Source organism: Aquarana catesbeiana, linkage group LG08 (genome assembly GCF_042186555.1).
Source record: "Aquarana catesbeiana isolate 2022-GZ linkage group LG08, ASM4218655v1, whole genome shotgun sequence".
NCBI lineage: Eukaryota > Metazoa > Chordata > Amphibia > Anura > Ranidae > Aquarana > Aquarana catesbeiana.
The window spans coordinates 292519778-292537569 of record NC_133331.1 but is presented as its reverse complement, the minus strand read 5'-3'; the positions used below and the strand labels follow the sequence as shown (position 1 = coordinate 292537569).

Sequence of the window (17792 nt, the reverse complement as noted above, 5' to 3'; positions counted from 1 at the left end):
CTAGCAATGAAGGGGCCAGCCATGTTCCAGGAAAGGACTAGCAATGAAGGGGCCAGCCACGTTCCAGGAAAGGACTAGCAATGAAGGGGCCAGCCATGTTCCAGGAAAGGACTAGCAATGAAGGGGCCAGCCATGTTCCAGGAAGGGACCAGCAATGAAGGGACCAGCCACGTTCCAGGAAGGGACCAGAAATTAAGGGACCAGCCACGTTCCAGGAAGGGACCAGCAATGAAGGGTCCAGCCACGTTCCAGGAAGGGACCAGCAATGAAGGGACCAGCCATGTTCCAGGAAAGGACTAGCAATGAAGGGGCCAGCCATGTTCCAGGAAAGGACTAGCAATGAAGGGGCCAGCCACGTTCCAGGAAAGGACTAGCAATGAAGGGGCCAGCCATGTTCCAGGAAAGGACTAGCAATGAAGGGGCCAGCCATGTTCCAGGAAGGGACCAGCAATGAAGGGACCAGCCACGTTCCAGGAATGGACCAGCAATGAAGGTCCAGCAGCTGAAATAGGGATGAGATGGTGGTTTCTGTCCAAACCTAGAAACTATGCCCGTTTGCCCACCTGTTTGGCAGGCCAATCTGAACACCCTATATATATACAGTGAATATAGAAAAGACTCAACCCCCCTTTCCATTTCCGCCGGTTCGGTTATTGAAAACGGTGCAGCCGGGTGCTCCTATAAGCGATCAAAGAGCAGATACTCTTTGATCGCCTCTTTGGCCTTGGAGAACCGCAGTGATGTCATGACGTCACTTCCAGTCCATAAAGAGGACCTGTCATCCTTATTTCTACTACAAGGGAGGCTTACATTTCTTGTAATAGGAATAAAAGAAATTTAACCCCTTCAATACCGGGGCACCTTCCCTCCTTCCTGCCCAGACCAATTTTCAGCTTCCAGCGCTGTTGCATTTTGAATGACAATTGGGCGGTCAATTGGACCTAAACTACATTTTTATCATTTTTTCCCCACAAATAGAGCTTTCTTTTGGTGGTATTTGATCACCGCTGAAGTTTTTCTATGTTTCTGTTACAAAACTTTGTAAATAGTTACGTTTTCTCCTTAATTGATGGGCGCTGATGGGGCTGCAATGACGGGCACTGATGAGGCGGTACTGATGGGCACTGATGAGGCGGCACTGATGATGAGGCACTTATATGCAGCACTGATGGGTACTGATAGGCGGCACTGATGGGCACTCAGACGGCACTGACAGGTGTCACTGATGGGCACTAATAGGTGTCACTGATGGGCACTGATAGGTGGCACTGTTAGGCAGTACGGATCAGGAGGCACTGGCTGCCTTGTTATCCTGCTGGACTTCATATGACGCCCGGTCAGGACAACTGAACCACTTCCCGACCGTCATTCTGCTATAGGCCGGACAGGAAGTGGTTAAAAAAATTTAAAGGGACAGTGTAAAAATAAAAAGTAAAAAAATAAATGAGAAAAAATAAAAAGTAAAAGCGCCTCATCCCTTCGCGCACACGTGCAGAAGCGACAGCAAACGTAAGTATGTAAACGGTGTTTGCACCACACGTGAGGTATCACAGCGAACGTCAGAGCGAGAGCAATAATTCTAGCGCTAGACCTCCTCTGTCATTTTAAACTGGTAACCTGTAAAAAGTGTTTAAAGCGTTGCCTATGGAGATTTTTAGGTATCGTAGTTTGTCGCCGTTCCACAAGCGTGCGCAATTTTAAAGGGTGACATGTTAGGTATCTATTTACTTGGTGTAATATCATCTTTTATAGTATACAAAAATTAATTAGGGTAACTTTTGCATTTTCTTTATTTTTTTTAATTCATTGAAGCGTATTTTTCGAATAAAATTGCGTTTGCAAAACCGCTGCGCCAATACCGTGTGACATACAAACTTGCAATGATCGCCATTTTATTCCCTATGGTCTCTGCTAAAAAACATTTAAAATTGTTTGGGGGTTATAAGTAATTTTCTAGCAAAAAATAAAACTTTAAACTTGTGAACAAGTGCCAGAAAAAAAAGCCTGGTCGGCATGTTGTTAATGTTTCACTGCTTCTCGCTAAAGGGAGTTTTAAAAAAAAAATCTTTTGCATTGATACATGTTCCCCAGGGGGCAGTGCCATACCCTCCCCCCATCCCTGTGTATTTTTTGACATCCCTTTGTCTATTAGGCCATAAAACAGGCATTTTTAATTCGAAAGGTCTCCAATTGATTTCAGTGGGGTTCAGGTTCAGCATCCGATCTTCACCAAATAATGCTCAAACCAAACCCAGGGCAGTTCAAGTCATCCCTAAGCTGCGGCTCACTGTGAAACAGGCTCCAGTAAGGAAGTGGCCGTCCTGCCGCTGGCACATTTTTTTCACGGCTGTATCTCAGCTGCCAACCTGTAATATTTAGGGCAGGAAAACGGGTGCCTTGTGTCCCCAAATTTAAAGCCTATTCAAGGTGATCTCTTTGGGGTATGGTTGCCACCTCAGCCAACGAGAAACGTCTCGTAGTGTGAACACGGCCTTGTCCTTGTTGCCAAGTGTCCAAGATGTAGGGTTGCCACCTCATCCCTTTAAAACCGAACACATATTAATTACACAGGTTCTGTGGCTGATTAAGGTGGTAATTAAACTCACTTGGTGCCTTAGCTGCATTTAATTAGCTTCAGAACTTGTGTAATTAATATGTGTTTGGGTTTAAAGGGATGAGGTGGCAACTCTACTTTGGGGGTCAAATTCAGTACAACTCGAATCCGAATCTCATCCCTCGTTACAGGTGAGAAGATGACACATCTCCAAAATGAAGGGAATGTTCCAATCCCGTAAGTGGGGGAATGTTCTGCCCCTGAAGGGGTTAATCTAGGTTTCCACACTATATATGTGTGTATCATCATCTGCTGGAGATAAAAGACGTCACAGTGACTATGGAGGAAGAGGACGGAACATGACGGGGGGTTACTGGGTGTAAATATAAAATAAGATCTTATTACCTCCTCTGCTGCCAGTTCCAACAATGTCTCCTCTACTTCCTCCCAACTCACCCGGAACTTCCTGTCTGTAACTGACATCACTTCCTATGTTCCATAGAGACTTCCTGTCTGGGTAGAAGTGAGATCACCACTTAGTGGAGCTCAGAGGAACTGCAGCCCCGAGGAACGTCTCGTAGTGTGAACACGGCCTTGTCCTTGTTGCCAAGTGTCCCGGATGTAGGGTTGCCACCTCAAACTAGAGTTGCCACCTCATCCCTTTAAAAGCGGACACATATTAATTACACAGGTTTTGCGGCTGATTAAGGATTTAATTAAACTTGGTGCCTTATCTGCGTTAAATTAGCCCCAGAACCTGTGTAATTCATATGTGTTTGGGTTTAAAGGTATGAGGTGGCAACCCTACCTCAAACCTGAAAACACATATTAATTACACAGGTTCTGTGGCTGATTAAGGTGGTAATTAAATTCACTTGATGCCTTACCTGCATTAAATTAGCCTCAGAACCCATGTAATTCATATGTGTTTGGGTTTGAAGGGATGAGATGGCAACCCTACCCGGTCCCGGATGATGCAGGACAGTATCTGGATTTTGGATACTGTCCTATCATGTCCTCATCCTACAGGATCCAGGATATTGTATGGCAGCAATAAAGACTAGAACACTCTCTGGGTTCCAGCACCAGGCACTCAATTATACAAGACTGTTGGGTGGAGCGATCTCCTTTATGACAGTAAAAGTAGAACTCCGACCTCAGCAGAGAGGCAGCGGAGCAGGAGCTTGTGATCAGGTATCACCATTGAAGACCAATGCTGGGCTGGAGTTAGACTTAGTTTTCACTGACACCAACAATGGGGCTTATTTTATCCCACTGACACCAATGATGAGGCTTATTTAATTTCATGGACACCAATGATGGAGCTTAGTTTATCTCACTGACACCAGTAATGGGGCTTATTTTTTCTCATTGACACCAATGGTGGGGGTTGTTTTATCCCACTGACTCCAACGATGGAACTTATTTTATCTCACTGATACCAGTAATGGGGCTTATTTTTTCTCATTGACACCAATGGTGGGGGTTGTTTTATCCCACTGACTCCAACGATGGGACTTATTTTATCTCACTGACACCAATGATGAGACTTATTTTATTTCATGGACACCAATGATGGGGCTTAGTTTATCTCACTGACACCAGTAATGGGGCTTATTTTTTCTCATTGACACCAACGATGGGCCTTATTTTTATCTCACCGACACCAAGGATGGGGCTTATTTTATTTAATTGACATCAACGATGGGATTTATTTTATCCCACTGACACCGATTGGGCTTATTTTATTTCACTGACAACAATGGGACTTATTTTATCCCACTAAAACCAATGATGGGGCTTAGTTTATCTCACTCACACCAGTGATGTGGCTTATCTTTTCTTATTGACACCAATGATGGGGGTTATTTTATCCTATTGATTCCAACAATGGGATTAATTTTATCTCACTGACACCAAGGATGGGGCTTGTTTTATTTAATTGACATCAACAATGGGATTTATTTTATCCCACTGACACCAATGGTGAGACCTATTTTATCCCACTAACACCAATGATGGTTCTTATTTTACCTCACTGACACCAGCAATGGGGTTTATGTTATCTAATTGACACCAATGATAGGACTTATGTATCCCAAGGACAACAAGAATGGGGCTTATTTTATCTCACTGACACCAAAAATGGGGCTTACTTATTCTTCATTGACATCAACGATGGGACTTATTTTATCCCACTGACACCAATAATAGGGCTTAGTTTATCCTACTGACACCAATGACAAGGCTTATTTTTTCTCATTGACACCAATGATTGGGGGTTATTTTATCCTACTGACGTCAATTATGGGGCTTATTTCATACAACAGGTAACAACGATGGATCTTATTTTATCTCACTGACACCAAGGATGGGGGTCATTTTATTCCCAATGGCACCAGGTATGGGATTCATTTTACTCCCACTGATTACAATGATTAGGCTTATTCTACCTTTTCCTGACATCCTAACTGGGGCTGCCGCGCCAGACACAGAGGTGGGTGGAGCCACTGCATGGCAAGTCCCAGCCACTACAAGCTGACAAGAGTAGTGACAGCAGCATCATAACTCCTGTCAGCTTAGAGCTGGACGTGGCAAGCAAAATCCAGATAGGAGGAAAGAACTGGGAGGAGGTGTGGGCTGTGATCTCCCCCCTGCGGCTCCTCCCTCCTGCCAGTTCAGCACTCCTGGATACAGGAGATAACATAGGAACGCTGTCAGATCAGGACTGTGCAAGGTTTGCTTACTCGCCCCCTCTCTCCTCCCTAGACTGCTGCTCTCCAGGTAGCAGAAAATATGGGCAGGGGTCAGATAAGCAAACCCTGGAAAGTCCCGATCCGGAGGTTACTTTACACGCACGTGAACATTAAGAACATCCCAGTCTTAGTCCGTAGGGATCAATATTGAGTTGGCCCACCCTTTGCATCTATAACAGCTTCAACTCTTCTGGGAAGGCCGTCCACAAGGTTTAGGAGTGTGTCTATGGAATGTTTGACCATTCTTACAGAAGCACATTTGCAAGGTCAGGCACATGTTGGATGAGAAGGCCTGGCTTCCAGGCTCCGCTCTAATTCATCCCAAAGGTGTTCTATCGGGTTGAGGTCAGGACCAGGCCAACAAGTTCCTCCACCCCAAACTCGCTCATCCATGTCTTAATGAACCTTGCTTTGTGCACTGGTGCGCAGTCATGGTAAAACAGGAAGGGGCCATCCCCAAACTGCTCCCACAAAGTAGGGAGTATGAAATTGTCCAAAATGTCTTGGTATGCTGACGTCTTAAGAGCTCTCTTCACTGGAACTAAGGGGCCAAGCCCCTGAAAAACAACCCCACACCATAATCCCCCCTCCACCAAACTTTACACTTGGCACGATGCAGTCAGGCAGGTACCGTTCACCTGACAACCACCAAATCCAGGCACGTCCATTGGATTTCCAGACAGAAGTGTGATTCGTCACTCCAGAGAATATCTCTCCACCGTTCTAGAGCCCAGTGGCGGCGTGCTTTACACCACGACATCCGACGCTTTGCATTGCACTTGGTGATGTAAGGTTTGGATGCAGCTGCTTGGCCATGAAAACCCGTTTCATGAAGCTCTCTATGCACTGTTGTTGTGTGCTAATCTGAAGGCCACATGAAGTTTGGAGGTCTGTAGCTATTGACTCTGCAGACAGATGGTGACTTCTGTGCACTGTGCGCTTCAGCATGCGCTGACCTCGCTCTATCATTTTACGAGGCCTACCACTACATGGCTGAGTTGCTGTTATTCCCAGTTGCTTCCACTTTGTTACAACACCACTAACAGTTGACCGTGGAATATTTAGTAGCAAGGACATTTCACAGATGGACTTATTGCACAGGTGGCCACCTATCACGGTACCACGCGTGAATTCACTGAGCTCCTGAGAGCGACCCATTCTTTCACAAATGTTTGTAAAAGCCGTCTTTTTGCGATTTTTTTACACCTGTGGCCATGGAGGTGATTGGAACACCTGAATCCAATGATTTGGAGGGGTGTCCCAATATTTTTGGCAATATAGTGTATAAACTGTTTATTAATATTTATTTATGGTACACATATATTGAGCACTGTATAACACACAATATAGCACATAACTGGCATGTTGTAATGAGCTGGGCAGCGCGGCACCATTTCTTATTATTTTACTTCATTATAAAGGCTGTATGCATTTACACTCACATCCTGCTGGTCTCCAGTAAGACCTGGACATTGGGTCGGGGAAAGGTCTCCAACCCATTGTCCAGGTCTTACTGGAGACCAGTAGGTTGTGAAGTCTCAAAGCTCTGGAACCCAATTTGGGATTATCGAACCCCATAGAAAGTTGGAAAATCATCCTTCTCCACACATCAATTATTCAGCCCATTACTTGGCATTTTGGCAAACCCTGTGTCCCTTTTTCCTACTTTTACACAGTTGCAGGGCCTCACACTGTCACACTATTTTAGCTATGATGTTAAAGTGAAGAAGAAAGACGATCTTGTGGTTGGAGATGTGGTCGGTGTTCCAGAAACTCAGCTTGAGTCCTCACAAGACTGGGCTGTTTGTATTCATGCTGATCCTCTTGTTTAGAGGGACATGGGACACAGAAAAGATGGAGTGGGGTTTCTCTATGTTAGATGTGATATGAAAGTGAGGAAGAAAGATGATCTTGTGGTTGGAGGTTGTGATGGTGTGGAGGAGGAATTACGGGTGTAATGATAGATGGGAACGAGAATGGAGTTGGTGTTCTAGAAACACAGCTTGATTTCTCACAAGACTGGGCTGTTTGTATTCATGCTGACCCTCTCGTTTAGACGGACACGGGACATAGAAAAGATGGAGGGGGGTTTCTCTATGTTAGATGTGACGTGAAAGTGAGGAAGAAAGATGATCTTGTGGTTGGAGATGTGGTTGGTGTTCCAGAAACACGGCTTGACTCCTCACAAGACTGGGCTGTTTGTATTCATGCTGATCATCTTGTTTAGAGGGACACGGGACATAGAAAAGATGGAGGGGGGTTTCTCTATGTTAGATATGATGTGAAAAGGAGGAAGAAAGATGATCTTGTGGATGGAGGTTGAGAAGGAATTACGGGTGGAATGATAGAGGAGTCTATGAACTGATGGACTTATCATTGGAGTATACTGCATTAAGGACACTAATATACCTCAAGGGTTGTGTGGGATCTCTGATGTTTGTTGAGACAAGATTTCCGTGAAAAACTTTTCCCACATGCAAGGCAAGGATACGGTTTCTCCCCTGTGTGAGATCTTTGATGTATAACAAGTTCTGATTTCCATAGATAACTTTTCTCACACTCAGAGCAGGTATACGGCTTTTTGCCTGTGTGCAATGTTTGATGAACAGAAAGATTGGCCTTCTGTGAAAAAAGTCTCCCACAGTCAGGGCAGGAGTACGGCTTCTCCCCCGTATGAGATCTGTAATGTATAGCAAGTATTGATTTCTGTAGAAAACATTTCCCGCACTCAGGGCAGGCATGGGGTTTCTTGCCAATGTGCCTTCTCTGATGCCTGGCAAAATTGGCCCTATCAGAAAAACATTTCCCGCACTCAAAGCAGGAATACGTTTTTTGCCTCATGTGGCAGATCTGATGTTCATTAAGATTGGACTTCCATGAATAACATTTCCCGCACTCAGGACAGGAATACGGCTTTCCCCCTGTGTGAGACCTGTAATGTTTGACAAATTCTGATTTGTATTGAAAACATTCCCCGCACTCAGTACAGATATAAAGCTTTCCACCCGTGTGAGATCTCTGATGTAGAGCAAGACTTAATCCGGAGATAAAACTTTCCCCGCATTCAGGACAGGAAAATTCCTTCTCCACCTCAATTCCGGCACCATCCCTCACAGTACGAGGTTGCTCAGAGTCGGAGGGATTCCATGGTCTATCCACACTGTGAAGTCCACCATCCATAGTGGAGATCATTGTCTTTTCTCCTCCACAATCTCCTGTGATGTCCTCACCTTCCATTTTACAACCTGGAGATAAAGTGAGAAGATCCTTTGAGGGTTTCTCCATGGCGTGTCCTGGAAAAATATAAAAACATCATCAATAGATATGAGAGGGTTAGTTCACTTCCATCAAGATTCCATCTGGATCAGGTAGATATGAGTGAGCAGATGTTCTCTGTGGATGTCCCAACCAGCTGGGACTCTCCCCCCTCTTCAGTCAAAGGGCCTTTGGTCCTCCTCCCAGATCACTTCTACATTTACACAGCCTTGTCAGAAGAGGGGGAACCAATGGGGACTGGGAGGTCCATGCTCTTTACACAACCACAAGTCTAGGCACTGGGTCATGTGATCTCTGATAAACAAGAGGGTCAAAGTTCAGACTTGCAGACCCTTTACCATAGAACAAGTGACCATAGGCCTAGGCTTCTGGTGATAGGCAGCACTGGAGGGAGCTTGCTGCAGAAAGAGCTTATCTGCCGAAAAGATAGGTGAATCAGTATTTATGTTACTCTTGCTACACTTGGTTTGTGCTTCTACTTGAAGAGGGATCACCCTATAAAAGCTACAATCTGTGCTATCATATCTACTTAACTATGAGTGACACACAACCTAATACTGCCAGCTGAACCCCAGGATGGGTATCAGTAAAGGGAGGTGACCACTATCAACCTATTATTGGCTGATATCACTCAGCTCCCGCCCTATTCTGGACCAATCAGTGTGCAGTAAGAGAGCAGAGATAAGAGAAGAATATATTATGGGTCACCTGTGCTGATCTCTGTAGGAGTGTCCTCCTCTATGAATGTCCTCATCATTCCAGCCTCCTCCATATATTGCTGATCATCCCTCACATACGTCTCTTCTACTTCACCCTCAACTTTCATGTTCATCAGATCTTCACCCTAAACCAACAGAATGGCAGAAAATAACATCTGTAACATAGAAGTATTTATGATGTGAGATCACATAGAAAATATCATCTTGTAGAGTCCACCCATCATCTCCACATGTCAGAGTGTTCAATCACCTTATCTTCCCAACCCTCAACTCCACCTACCTGATGATGGTGAGGGATGGTGTGACCTTCCTGTGTGGAATCCCGAGAATACAGAGGACGGGGACATCTCTCTGGTAGGTTCTTGTTAATAGGTGGTTCAATTGCGACATCCATGTGTCCTTCCAAAAACTCTGTCATCACACCATACTTCTCATCCCCCTCTATATATTCTTCTTTAACAAGATTATCATCTCTGAGGTTTCCACTCTAAATATACAATAGGAAATAATTTTAATAAACAAGCTTGTGTATAGATCATAACTACCAATAATTGTTCCTCATCTACCTGATGATGGTGAGGGATGGTGTGATCTTCCTGTGTGGTATCCCGGGAATACAGAGGACGGGGACATCTCTCTGGGGTGTTTTTGTTAGGAGGCTCCATCATATTGTCCTTGTAGGTACCTTTGTGTTCTTCAGAAAGCTCCTCCATCACACTGTACTCTTCATCCTCCTCTTTAAATTCTTCTTTAACAAGAATATTATACCCAAAGTTTCCACTCTGAATATTTAAAAAAAAAATTAAACAAAACAAAAATGCCTAATTATAACACATAACTACTGAACATGGCTTCAGTCGAGCTACAGGCCTGGTGGTCATGGTCTTTTTGGATGTTTATGGTCTTGTTCTCCAACCTTGACAAAAGATAACAAACAAGAATATGTAAATATATGAAAAGGTATAGTCTGTTATGTGAGAATAAGAGAGACTCTTGAAGATTATGGGTTATCTTGCTCTAAGTGGGATTGTTATGGCTAAGTAAGGAGACTGTCTTCTTGGAGGTATAGAGGGCTATGTAAGTGGGTTTGGTTGGTATTAATGTGGGGTATGTCATATGGTAATCAGGTCCTTTGCATAAATGATCAACTGATAAGCTTGGATTATATATTCACTGTAGAAGACAATGGTCTGGATTCTTCTACAACAATTGGTGGAGAATGCGGGCAAATATATTTCACTCTATCTACCAGACAGACACAGCTGAACTAATATTAATTAACATAATATGTAATATTGTAATAATCACGTAATGATCCTTATGGAATTCAACCTGACTATGTAACTTTAGAATCTCTCAGGCTTCCACTCTGAATATATAAAAACAATAGATCAATTGTAACAACTCAGATAATGTACAGATCCTAATGATACTATCAGTGATTGTTCCTCATCTACCTGATGATGGTGAGGGATGGTGTGATCTTCCTGTGTGGAATCCCAGGAATACAGAGGACGGGGACATCTCTCTGGTGGGTTCCCATTACTGGATCCACCTGTAGGAAACACACACACTGACTGAATACATTGTTTCTATGTGTTTATCAGATGATGGGGGATCTAGGTGGAGCCTCCGTACTGCTCTCTCCTTTACAATAAAGTCTCCTCTTACCCGGTGATGTGAGGGGCGGCTGATTGTCCATCATGACGTCCTTGTAGAGATCCTTGTGTCCTTCTAAATACACCCACTCCTCCATGGAGAAATAGACAGTAACATCCTGACACCTTATAGGAACCTGACACACACAATGATACAGTCACCATCCAGACACATCCCTTGTCTGTTACTGGATAATGTCCCAGAATTCCCAGAATCCTCCTCACCTCTCCTGTCAGCAGCTCCATCATCTTCTTGGTGACTTCTAGAATCTTCTCCATGTTGTGTCTCTCAGGTTTTAGGGAGTCACATGGAGGCACTGTGATGGTCATATGATCACCTGACTTCACAAGAGGAAATCTCTGTATTGGAGAACCAATAGGAATATCATGTTAGAATCCCAGAATCCTCCTCACCTCTCCGGTCAGGTCTGTGTTTTATTAATAGAGATAAGAGTGATGTCATGTGACCTCCCAGAATCCTCCTCACCTCTCCGGTCAGGTCTGTGTTTTATTAATAGAGATAAGAGTGATGTCATGTGACCTCCCAGAATCCTCCTCACCTCTCCGGTCAGCAGGTAGATGATCTCCAGGGTGAGGTTTAGTATCCTCTCAGTCATGTGACTCCGGTCCTCCTCCATCCTCATTTATGTGGTCATGTGATCTGTGCAGCTTTCTCTGTATAGGGATAAAGAATTATCTGGACTGTAACGGTTGAACAATATTAGGATGATGATGTATGGGGGGGTTAATATGAGGGTTGATTTTACTTTCAGCACTGCCCAGCTCGCTATTCTCCCAAATAGGAGACACACTTAGTCTTCACTGCTTAATGTTTGCTCTTCATATAAGAACCCTTTGGTCTTATTGTCAGATTAGAAATGTCATTTTCTAAGAAATACAGATAGGACTATCTTCCATCCTCTGTCATCATTGTGCTCTGACATTCGCTGTGTGGTCAGCAGAGGGTCAGTGCGGACTGAAGGTCAGGTCTCTGGGGGCATCCTTATTTTAAGATGACTTACGGATTCCCCTGCCTGAAGACCTCCATAACCCTGGCCCAGTGGTTATGGCAGTCTACAGGCAGGAGGTTTAGTGGAATCTGAAAGAAGTCCTTGTCCTCATCAACATGGGCACAAGGTGCTTTGCCAGGAGGGTCCTCCCTGACTAGGCACCCTTCCCCAAGTTGAGGGCATGCGCCCTGCCATGGTTCAGGGGATGCACTCTCGTCCCTTCTCTTTCCTGACTTGCCAGGTTGCATGTTCAGATAGAGGTCTGGTTTGGATATTGAGGAGGGGGACCCTTCACTTTTTTCGCCTTTTTTTTTTTTGCATGAGGTTCCCCATTAGAATCCATACCAGACCCAAAGGGTTTGGTATATAATTTTGGGGGAACTCAAGCCATTTTTCTTGTGTGAGTTCCATCTTGATATTCATACCAGACCCCTATCAAGGATAAGGCCCCAGAGCGATTAGCTGAATGCCACATGCAAGGCCATGTGTTACTGGCACGGGGATGGACAGGTGTGGCATGCTTCCTTATGCTGGTAGTCCTCTAGATGTCTATTGGGACACACGGCTGCACAGACACAGCCGCTGTGTCCCAATGTGACATCCTCTGGGTGCGTGTACATAACCCCACCCTGGGTACGTTTCAGGCTGTGCACCTGCACAGATGTTACATAGGGACACATCGGCTGTATCCCTGCAGCCATGGTTCCCAACAGACCTCTATGAGACTACCTGCAAGGGGATACACGCAACACCTGTGCATCTCGGTGCTGGTAATACATGGCCCTCCATGGGGCACACAACTAATTGTCCCATGTGAACTGGGCCTAAAGGTCTGGTATGTAGGTTTTTTGTGGGGGGGATGGTCCCCCAAAAACATCTATACCAGGCCCTCAAAAAAGTGTGTCTCTGGTCCACCTTCCAAAAAAGTAGGACCCCCTCACGTGTGAAAGGTTTCTGGCGGGGGGGGGTAAGACACACTCAGGTCTACCTAGCCAAAAGAGCTGGTGAACCCCCCTCTCCTCTTGGTCACTCGACCAATGAACACTAAGTGAGAGGCTCTCCCCGAGACCACTCAGGGCACAGGAGGAAGGAGCCTAATTGCCACACATCCTCCCCTTCAGAATTCAGAATACTTTACTAATCCCAAAGGGAAGTTATTGAAACTTCAGGGTAGGCTCAAGAACAAACACAGTAAAAAGGGAACATACGTTATAAGTGTAAGGCGACACACATGTGGAGAACAAAAATAAGTTAAATATGCAAAACAAAAGAGGTGCCAGTGTAAGTACGTTGGCTTGGCCTTGTGTCCTGGCAACACACATTGCCCTGGTCTCGTCCAAAAGGCCTAGCCCATGAGGCATGATGCTGGAAAAAGAAACAGTGTTGTGGCCTAGCGCATTTTCATACAGTGGGTTCCCAAACCCATAGTGTTACTCCAGCACCCCTGGGGCGCCACTACCAGGGGGCACTTGACACCACAGGCTTCTCTGCCTTCCCAGCTAATGACCAGGCCAGGTAGCACCGCTCAAATCAGGAGGCACTGGCCCCTCAGAATCCTCCACGCCAGGGAAATACTCCCGACCCACGCGTTACACAGTGCACGCTCTATCCGGTGCGCGCCCATATACAGTCAGCCATCGCAGCCAAAAGGCCAAAATGATGGTGGAGCACCCCTAATAGATACTGATAAGAACAAATTGGCCAAAAGGCTGAGAAGCGATGTTCCAGTCTATTTGACCATCAACAGCGCAGTGTATGGAAACCATGACTTCTATGGAGTAGGGCTTGGGAACCAATGGGACAGTAGAACCATACAGGTTATGGTGAGATGGGACTAAGGCAACCAGAAAGCCCTCCAACCAAATCAGTGTGTAGCACAGTATAGTCTTCCTAGAACAGAACATATTCAAATACACTATCTCATTCCATAACATATCCCAAAAATTGGCTAGAGGGACAAAATTCTGTGATTTTCATGGCTCCTTCTGCGTAAATGAGGAATAACCCTCATATTTTTTGTTCTCAATAAGGGATGACTATATGATAAGATAAAATCTTATTACCTCCTCTTCTGCCAGTTCCAACAATGTCTTCTCTCTACCTCCTCCCGACTCACCTCTTACCTGGAACTTTCTATTTATACTTGACATCACTTCCTGTCTGTACTTGACTACATTCCCTGTCTACCATAGAGACTTCCTGTCTGGGAAAAAGTGGGATCACCATTTTTGTGGAGCTTAGAGGAACTGCAGCCCTGATAAACATCTCCTTATAGATGGGGTAATTTCCATTTCATTCATCACAGAGAAAACCAAAAAAATGCATTTAGCCCTAAATCTGTTGAAACTTGAAAAGCGCCCACATACTGAATGATCTTTAGGGAGGAGATGACCTTACACTTCCTTAATGCATACAACACTGTGCTGGAAGATCCCCAGATCCCCTTGGCTATGACGAGAGCCCACATATCAGTCATGCTGAAAGAAAATAAAGATCTTCCGCAATGTAGCAGAATTATAGCTCTACAATGTACTTGTAAGCAGGTCCCTAGCCATCATCAGTTCTCAACATTCCGCTAGAAGGCCTACTACATTACAGAACTTTCTAGAGGCCTAACGCTTCAGCCCACAACCATATCACAGACCAAACAGAATGCACCGTTTGCCACACTATGTACAAATGGCGAGTTGAAAACCTTACACTACACCAACCCCATGGTCCAACATGGCACGAACCCATAATTGGCTAGGAATATTTATGTTGTCACAAGACCCTATGTTTTTCCATGGTTCCAGATCAGGGTTCGAACAGTTAATGCCACATGGGTGCTAAGGTCACCTGGTGTGTGTTCCATAGAAGGGTCTGCTTGTGGGCAGGTCAAGGTTACAGGGTGGTTGTAACGTACTTCATGTTTCCCTCCTCGTTGGGCACCAAGTAAGGGTCACATGAGAAGCCTACCCCAGGGTGGATTCTTCTGGGCTATGCTAGGCACCTGTAAAATGATCTCTTGACTACACATGGGTTCCCTCAACTTCTGTGCCATTTCCATCAATGCCCTGGGACAAGGCTGGGTCAGCCATGGGGAATGTCAACCTTAAGGCGAGCCTCAACTATTAGATGAACGTACACTGTGAACACTTGCACCGTAACTGTTCTCCAGTTAACTCTCGGGTGCCAGTGTCAGTGTACACCTTCTCCGTAACTTGCATTTAGGAGGGACATGCTGAGCTTTGTCCACATCCACCTGTCCAGCGTATCACCACTACCTCACTCGCAATAAGGGTATGGAGTCCCACCATGCACATAGCGTGTACTTGCTAGGGGAGATGGACCACTCCCGGAGAGGGGGCAGACAACAGCACCCTCCTGCAAGAGGCTATCCCACTATCCCAGGCACATGCTTAATGACAGGCTGCTTGTTAAATTTCCATTAAGGTAACCACTTGTGTCCTCACACTGTATTACTCTTGTACTGATGTCTTCGTACCCCAAAGTACCTTAGTGACCTGAACTATGAAATGGTGACGGTTACTTGCATTACACCCCTTCCAGTAACTTCAGACCAGGCTGGAACAAGGTTTCAAAACTTTACCTGGAAAAGTGCAAAATATAAAGTCCAACATGCAGGAAGAATCAATAGGTCGGACTTTAAAGGCAGATTGGACCACAATGTATATACTGTATTAAAAAAATCATATTTTATTGATAGAAAAAGATAAAATCGAGAAATATACATTAACAAGTGTCATTAAAAAAGATGGCCAACAAGGACCCAATACTTTGGATATGTCGTTATTGTTACAAGATCAAAGTTTCAGGTAAGTAAACCCCTGTGCGTCAACGCGTTTCGCTGATTTGCTTCCTCAGGACACACAGAAAAGGAGAAATAAAGGAGAAACAGGTCTCACTTATCTGGATATGAATACGCATGTGTTAGAGTCTTCCTGGGCGGGCACTGGAGTACAGAGGAAAGCCAAGCAATATCTAACCCACGACTGGCATGTGCAACATTCGTGAGAGAAGAATAAATTTGGGGGCTTCCATAAACCGCCAAGCAGCGCATGGGATCCTGGCGATGCCACAGGTAGTAATGAAGGATCACTGAGAGTTCATTGTAAGGGGTCCCGCAAACTCTCCAACCATAAAATACCCTCCAAGAGGTAAGGGGGTGGGGGGGCGGGAACTGTGTCACATAGCCTCTCTGGGTCACCCACCACATCTGAAGCTTTGACTTTGGAGAATTTATTTGGCAATTGAGTTTGTGAGCTTTTCTCTCCCCCCCCCCCCCCTCTTGGAATGTACTGTGTAGTCCATGTGTAGTACAGAGTCCATCAGAGGTATTCTCCAGCTGCTGGTGCCTTCAGGGAGGTCCCAAAGCTCTGAAGGTCTTTACATACCAGTAGTAGTAGAAAGCAATGTTCTTCTGTTCCTCATGGGTGCTATTCCCCGTCTCTCTCCCTTACGGGCCCGGACCTCTCTCTTCCCCTCTGAGCTATTACGGGCCCTGGACTCTCGCTCTAGACCACTGTCCCTCTTTTATATTACAGGATCAGTGGGTTGAACCTAGAGAAAAGCCTGCCAAAAGCTAAAGAACTGGGAAAGTATTAACTCCTACCCTCTACACAGCAATTAAAATCTGGGGGGAGGGGGCATAGCCCACCTCAGCCCCCTCCCCAGATCCAGCCACACAGCATTTACATTTACCTGGTGCCCCTGCATTCCCTGCTGCCGGTGCTGATGCAAACATGGCAGCCTCGGCATCTCTCCAGACGTGCATTTGCTTGGCTTGTCAATATGAGTTTCTACGGCTGCTACGTTTGCACGTCATCCACGGTGTCCCTACGGATAAGCATGGGCCGTGCTCAATTGTGTCAGCCAACGTGCCTGATGTGCTTCCACGGCATCCCCGGCATCACTCCAGACAGGCCATAGCCACATGCTAAACTTTCTGGGGTGGACCGCAGGTTGGATGCCCCTTGTCTAGTCTATGTTCCTGTGATAAGTGAAAGCGACCAGAGTGTGACCAGGGAACAAGCTAAATGATTGTCAGTGTAGTCATTGTGTGAAAGATCCTCTTATATCAGTGGTCAGTGGGAGAAGGATCCCCTTATATTAGTGGCCAGTGGGAGAAGGACCCCCTTATTAATATAAGGGGGTCCTTCTCCCGATGATGGTCAGTGGGAGAAGGATCCCCTTATATTAGTGGCCAGTGCGAGAAGGACCCCCTTATATTAGTGGTCAGTGGGAGAAGGATCCCCTTATATTAGTGGTCAGTGGGAAAAGGATCCCCTTATATTAGTGGTCAGTGGGAGAAGGATCCCCTTATATTAGTGGCCAGTGGGAGAAGGACCCCTTTATATTTGTGGGGACCCCCTTATATTAGTGGCCAGTGAGAGAAGGACCCTCTTATATTAGTGGCCAGTGGGAGAAGGACCCCCTTATATTAGTGACCAGTGGGAGAAGGACCTCCTTATATTAGTGGCCAGTGGGAGAAGGATCCCCTTATATTAGTGGCCAGTGGGAGAAGGACCCCCTTATATTAGTGGCCAGTGGGAAAAGGATCCCCTTATATTAGTGGCCAGTGGGAAAAGGATCCCCTTATATTAGTGTCCAGTGTGAGAAGGACCCCCTTATATTAGTGGTCAGTGTGAGAAGGACCCCCTTATATTAGTGGTCAGTGAGAGAAGGACCCCCTTATATTAGTGGTCAGTGAGAGAAGGACCCCCCTATATTAGTGGTCAGTGAGAGAAGGACCCCCCTATATTAGTGGTCAGTGGGAAAAGGATCCCCTTATATTAGTGTCCAGTGTGAGAAGGACC

General features: G+C 45.5%; 1 pseudogene; it reads right to left on the bottom strand.

The window, feature by feature from the left end:
• Positions 1 to 17792, bottom strand: part of LOC141106799 (uncharacterized) — a 262881-nt pseudogene that overhangs the window by 51489 nt on the left and 193600 nt on the right.